Source organism: Heptranchias perlo, unplaced genomic scaffold (genome assembly GCF_035084215.1).
Source record: "Heptranchias perlo isolate sHepPer1 unplaced genomic scaffold, sHepPer1.hap1 HAP1_SCAFFOLD_52, whole genome shotgun sequence".
In the NCBI taxonomy this organism is placed as follows: domain Eukaryota; kingdom Metazoa; phylum Chordata; class Chondrichthyes; order Hexanchiformes; family Hexanchidae; genus Heptranchias; species Heptranchias perlo.
The window spans coordinates 8,368,483-8,375,577 of record NW_027139537.1 but is presented as its reverse complement, the minus strand read 5'-3'; positions in this window follow the sequence as shown (position 1 = coordinate 8,375,577).

Sequence of the window (7,095 nt, the reverse complement as noted above, 5' to 3'; positions counted from 1 at the left end):
CCAGTGGCAAAGGGGTCGGTAATCAGAGGAAACAGATTTAAAATAATCGGCAAAAGAGCCAGGTGGGGAGATGCGGAGACGAGGGTGGTGGAAGCAGATTCAATAATAACTTTCAAAAGCGAATTGGATCAATCCTTGCAGGGGGAAATTTGCGAGACTGTGGGGAAAGAGCAGTGGAGTAGGACTAATCTGCTCGCCCTTTCACAGAGCCGGCAGAGGCGCGATGGGCTGAGTGGCCTCTTCCTGTGCTGTTTGATTCTCGGTCACTTTTGGGCTCCGACTCACTGCCCATTTGACTGGGAGACGGCAGAGTGACCGCTCCATCCTCCCCTTCCCCCGAGCCCAGCTGTTAATTGTATCCATGTGATTTATATCAATTAGTGTTAATTGTATTCAGCTGGTGCGTATCAATTCGGGACTCTCTTGTGTCCATTTGTACGAGAGCGAATCCAGAAGGTTGGTTGTGTTGGTCTCTGTGAATAAAGGTTTGGAAGCAACTGAAGACCAGGCTTTAGTATTTTATCCTTCAAAACATGGATCTCCAGTTATAACACCAGCTGGACACCGGGCGCTGCGAGAGTCAATATCTGCAGGGACCTCAGGAGGCCCGAAGTAACTCCGCCCGCCTCCCCACTTCTCCCCCTTCAGACCGTCGCCCTCACCGTCAGTCACTCCCCCGGTTACCCTCCTCAGTCTCTCCCATTCCCATCTCCCTACCTCTCCCCCTCAGACCTTCACCATCCTGTCCCTCCCCGTCTCACCCAGAGGTCCTCCCCGCCCCTCAGTCCCTCCCCTCCCCATTTCTCCACCTCTCCCCACTCAGTTCCTCTCCATCACCCATCATTCCCTCCCCCCTCAGTCCCTCCACCCGTCTCCGCACTCAATCCCTCCCCTCCAAGTCTCCCCACCTCTCCCCGGTCAGGCCCTCCGATCCCACATCAGCCCCTCAGTCCGTCTCCCCTCAGTCCCTCCACTGCCCGTCTCCCATCTCTCCGCCCTCAAAAGCCCCCTTCACTGTTAGTCCCTTCTCCCATCTCCCCCTTTAGTCCATCCCCTTCTCGTCTCTCCACCTCTCCGCCCTCAGACCCTACCCCTGCCCCATCAGTCCCTTCACCCGTCTCCCACTTCATTCCATCCCCTCCCCGTCTCCCCACCTCTCCGTCCTCAGACCCTCCCCTTCCCCCAGAAGGCCGTTCTCCCGTCTCCCTTCTCTCGTTTCAGTCCCTCCCCTCCCCGTCTCCCCACTTTGCCGCCCTTAGATCCTCCCCCCGTCAGTCCCTTCTCCAGTCTCCCCCTTCAGTCCCTCCTCTCCCCGTCTCCCCACCTCTCCGCCCTCAGACCATCTCACTCCCCCATCAGTCCCTTCTCCCGTCTCCCCCCTCAGTCCCCCCATCCGCATCTCCCCATCTCTCCGCACTCGGTCCCTCCCCCTCTCCATCAGTCCCTTCTCCCCTCTCCCACTTCAGTCCCTCCCCTCTCTGTCTCCCTACCTCCCCCCATCAGACCCTCCCCCTATTCTTCATTCCGTCCCGCGGTTACCCCCCTCAGTCCCACCCATTCCCGTCTCGCCATCTCTCCCCCTCAGACCTTCACCCTCCCGTCCTTCCCCGTCTCCCACTTCAGTCACTCCCCTCCCCGTCTCCCCATCTCCCCTCCCTCAGACCCTCCCCAGCCCCCATCATTCCCTTCCACTGTCTCCCCAACTCTCCACCATCAGACCCTCCCCCTCCCGTTTCCTGCATTGATGTTCCATCGGCTGGAGATTGGGTCCCTCCATTGCGGGGTCGCGGCCCCATTAACACCGCTCTGGCCTGGAATCGGATGAGCTTCAGCTCGGTCCGCCCTCACTGCACGATTCCCGGGTGCGGGCCCTCCCTCTGTCGGTCTCGCCCCCGCCTGCCAAGCCCAGCCCGAGGCCGCCATCATCATCCTCCCGGCGCCGGCCTGTTTGCATGGGAATGCGGCACAGGGACCGCGCGGCGCATGCGCGGCGTCCCTCGGGTGGGGGCGCTCGGGACGTTTCATGTCGCTTTCGCGTGTCACGTGATGGGAGGAGTCAGCCCAGGAGGAGGCGGGGGTCTGGGTTGGAGGTGAGAGCTGTCAATCAAAGGGCCTGGAGTCAGCATTCACAGCGCACAGGGTTTGGAGATTTTGTTTAAAATGCAAAATCTGCAAGAATGAAATAAAGACAAGAAATGTACAAAAAAGGGAAAAAACCGCAAATGCAATAATCTGCATTTAAAACAGAAATGTCCAAACTCACATAAGTCTGTGACAGTCTTGAAATTGGGATCATTATTTTTTATACATGTGCACAAAAATTTATTATAGAAACATAGAAACATAGAAAAAAGGAGCAGGAGTAGGCCATTCGGCCCTTTGAGCCTGCTCCACCATTCAATATGATCATGGCTGATCCTTTATCTCAATATTATATTCCCGCTCTCTCCCCATACCCCTTGATATTGATTGGTGTACCTGGACATCCAAACCCCTACAGTCCCTAGTTTCTCACCTTTAAGAAATAACTCCTATTTCTCACCTGATGCCTGCAATAAATGCTCTTTGCATAACTCCCCACATCTTTACTGTCCAGCTCTGTTTCCACTGTTTACTGTCCAATAATAACAGACACGGTGAGACATGAACATTTTTTAGACTTCTGAATATACTTTATTTCATTAAATTTATGGACACTCACAGTTCAATGTAAATATCACAGTACCAATTCAAAACAATACAATACAGATCGTACACACAACGATTCCATTATTACAATTCAAAACAGGGTATATATCTTCCAATACATGCTGTACAATGCAAAGTGAAATGGCCTTACACAGTGGCCATTTCCCATAGAGCCTTTGCATAGGTCGCACTTTGCTTCATTGCGTCCAACAGCGCGTACTCCTGTACCTTGGAGTGTGCCAGTCCGCAACACTCAGTCATGGACAGATCCTTCAGATGGAAGACCAGCTGGTTTCGGGCGGACCAAAGGGCCTGCTTCACCGAGTTGATGGTCTTCCATCAGCAGTTGATATCTGTCTCAGTGTGTGTCCCGGGGAACAGTCCGTAGAGCACAGCGTAATGTGTTATTGAACTGTTGGGGGTGAAACCCTCTTCGACTCCATTGTATTGGGGTCCTGTCTCTGTGTAGGGAGGTTATCACCTTTTACATGAATGCACCGATCAAATCGCCCATATCCATGTCAGTGTTTGGCAAAAACTATCTGATGTGTTTCTCACACCTGTCGAACCTTGGGGTCAGAGACGTGGGGGTAATTTCACTTTCAGTGCTTGGACGGAGCAGAAATTAAAATCGGGCCGATTCTATGAGAGGCGGTTGATCCGCTCTACCAGATCAGCCCCAAGCAATGGTGAACATTTCCCTCCACGTGTTGTGAACCGGTGGAGTTTGAGACAATGGACCAGCTTGTGGGCTTCGAAGATTGATGCTAGGGCGTAGGTCAGGAAAGGTGTGGCCGATTTTAAGTATCCCCACCTGGCGGAACTGGGGTGGTAGAGGCTAGTAAATGGTGTCAGTTCACTTACAGTCCCTTTATTGGTGACGTTCCTGCCTTCACCATCGTGGGTAGGGTCCTGAGAGGAGCGGCCGGACCTACGCCCTTGTATCAATCTTCGAAGCCCACAAGCTGGTCCATTGATTCAAACTGCATCGGTTCAAAACATGTGGAGGGAAATATCCTGGTCAGGTCACGTGTAATATGTAAATCAGGGTATTATGACGTACGTGGGACACCATTTAATGTTGGGCACAAATGGGTGGAGGAGCCGCCCTTTCGATGGGCATTGAATGGTCCAGAACACTGAGGAGTTTCTTTTTAACTTATAATTTGTTGAGCAAGGAGAAGCAGGAGAGCTTTCCCTTGGCCTGCTGCGGCCGTGAGAAATCTCTCAGCTCCTGATCGTATCAGAAATGTATCAGGAGGTTTCCTTATAGACCTGTGTCACCAGGTCCAGACTCATGTCCCATTAATCTCGCTTCAGTGAGTAAATATTGCTGTACAACAGCTCAGAGAGGAAACAATCTCCATAACTCCCCACTGGAGTTTGAAATTACATTAATATTTTACCAGTTAGTAACGGTCCGGGTGTTGGTCCATTATTATTCTGTTCCGGTCAAAACAAATGTCCCAATGAACAGGACGCTGTCTGACCCTGACAGCTCACCCTCAGTCCATCCCACCGGGCAGTGAGTGTGATGGGAAATAATCATCAACGGAAAAGGAGGATTTGATTTTATTCATTTCAGGATTAAACATTTCATATTGAAATATTTAATATTAAAATTACATTATTTCCAGACTAAAAACAATTTCATGTTAGAATCACATCTTGTATCATTTCACAATACCGTAATTGTCGGGTAAAATATAATTCCTGTCTGGTATTTTCAAATCTATTTAAAGCATTGGATTGATATCAGTTACTTTATTAAACTTTTCGTTGTGAATGAATCCTAAAATTAGGCGTTGTGAATAACGGGCTCCCGAACCACTACCACCCGTCTTATGCGAACGCGAAATGTGAAAATCTACTCGAATTGACTTTTTATTTAATATCGGAGGAAAGTGTTCAGACATTTCTATGATTTAACGAATGTAACAATTAGATTCAGTGGGTATTTCACCCAGTTCTTCAGCTCCTCTCTGAATTTAGTCTGGGTCACAGCATAAATACACGTGTTGGTGCAGGAACTGAGAAGTTGAAGCATGAAGGCGGCTGACTCAATGTCACTGGCCGTATAATATTGGGCGTTTGTTACACGCAGAGAAATAAAATTAAAAACGAATGTACTCCAGAACAATAAAAAACTGCCTGATATACTGAAGAGTAAAATGATGGATTTCCTTCGGTTCTCCATCTCTGGATCCTTGTGATTCTCTCCATTGCTGCGGCCCCGGAGTCCCCGGCGGACTCTCCTGGCCGCTAAAATGTGCCTGGCGGTGAGAACATTGAACAGTAAAATCAGAATGAATGGGAGACAAGGCGTTAACACAAGACTAAACAAGTCAAACGCTGCCCATGCCGGTGAAGTGAAAAATGTCGGTTTCCAGACACAACCCCGGGGTACATTGTCCATTATATATTCCGGGTGAAAGGCAAAGTACCAGGGAATGTTTAGTAAACAGCTCAGCGCACTCACCACCCCGATAACAGCAGCCGCAGTTTTCTCGGTGCAATATTTTGTTTTCAGTTTCTGACAACAAATGGCCACAAATCGATCAAAGGTGAAAACTACCGTGAACCAGACAGAGGCCGCTATGGCTGCAAAACTCAGGGTGAGAATGAGACGGCACACGGGGGTAATGGTCAAGAATGAAACTGGGAAATAAATCTCAATAATACGCGTCAATATAACATCGGTAATAACGACCAGAAGATCGGCCGCCGCCATTCCCACCAGGTAGCGAGTGACACATTTGGAGAGACCGCACTTTCCTCGGGACAGGATCACAATCGCCACCAAGTTAACTGTAAGAGAGAGAAACGGAAGCAGAGAAATTACTGATCAGACCTGTTGTCAAAGCAGCAGTTTGACAGGATTTGCGGTGAAATTTTCAGCTTTGTTTCTGCATCAAGCGGTGGAAACTGATTCACTGAGCTGGGCAGCACTTTCGGGCAGAGAAATGGTTTAAAACACAATGATCAATAATGAATTGGGAAATTGATGCATAAAGTAAATGAAGTGATCACGGGATCCACTGGAAGAGCCGAGTGAGGGCGCAGGTGCACGTGGGGAAGGGAGAAGGGGTTTTACCGAGCGGGAATCCAATGGGTTAATTCCAGATTTGGGCTCCAGGTGGAACGGAAAGTGAGCGAGGGCCGGTTCGGTGGCGGGGGTGGGGGAACAGTGGGAGGTGCTGCTGGTTTGTTGCTCTGGGTTGAGACAGCTGACAGGGGCTGGCTCAAAACCGGAAAGACCGCGATCAGCGGCGGTGAGTTTGAGGCTTCGAATCGGCATGGAAGAGGCAGCTGCAGGCGGAGTCGGTGAGTGAGTTTGTGAGGGAGCCAGTGAAAAATGATATGTAGGAGCTGGAGAGGAGTCAGGAGCAGATGGTTTGGGAAAACGAATGAAATGAAGCAACGGATGAGTAGACAGAGGATTCAATGCAGTGGGAGGAGAGGCTGGGATTCACAGGGAGAGACTGGAGCAGAGTGTTAGAGGAAATCTAATCTATAGGTCCCACTAACACAATCCAATCAATAAATTCAACCTTTAATATCTGTGGTGATTGGTGTCAGGGAACGTCTCCTTTTTTACATAACGTGGTCAATAAATTTACTTTGCATATTGAATTAAAATTAAATTTAAAAACACTAAGTAAATTGGCCATGTTCTTTATTGAATGAAGCCGTGACATAACTTTTAGGATACAATATCCTAATAATTCAATGCGGTCAAGAATCACTGATTTTAATCTTTAATTACATTTCAGTTATGTTTATTTATTCAGTCAGTAAACCAGTAATAGGAATATTCACATAAACAGACTGAGGACCTGATCGTGATAAACACACCCGGCGAGAGAACAATCAAACTCTCACAATCTGACAACATCCTAATAACACCTTCAAGTCACATTTGCTCTTCATAATTGAATTGGAAGTTTCAGCAGTTCATTCCGAAGAATTGTTCACAACGCTGCCGCTCTCTCTGTCTCTCTCTGTCTCTCTCTCGTTCCTGCTCCCCCTCCATCTCGATTTCATTCTCTATCTCTCCTCTCTATCTCCCCGCACTCTCTCTACTCTCTTTCTCAAAGCGCATTTTCACATCCGAGTGAATCCTAACATTCTGCGCCTGCTTTCTCTTCACCAGCCCCGTGTTCCAACGGTCCTATTCTTAGTGTCAGTTTATTAAATTGTGAAGCCACTGTGAATAGTTTAACGTATCTACAGATCATTCAAGTCTCCGCCTGTTCAGCTACACTGTTCACTTCATCTACAATGCATGGAATAAACAGAATTGAATCCCTCTTCCAGACACAGCGCATAATAATTGAAATTCCTTCTCCTGTAATTACAAAGTACACCGTTAGATGGCGGCATTGTTCAATTAACAAAACACCAACA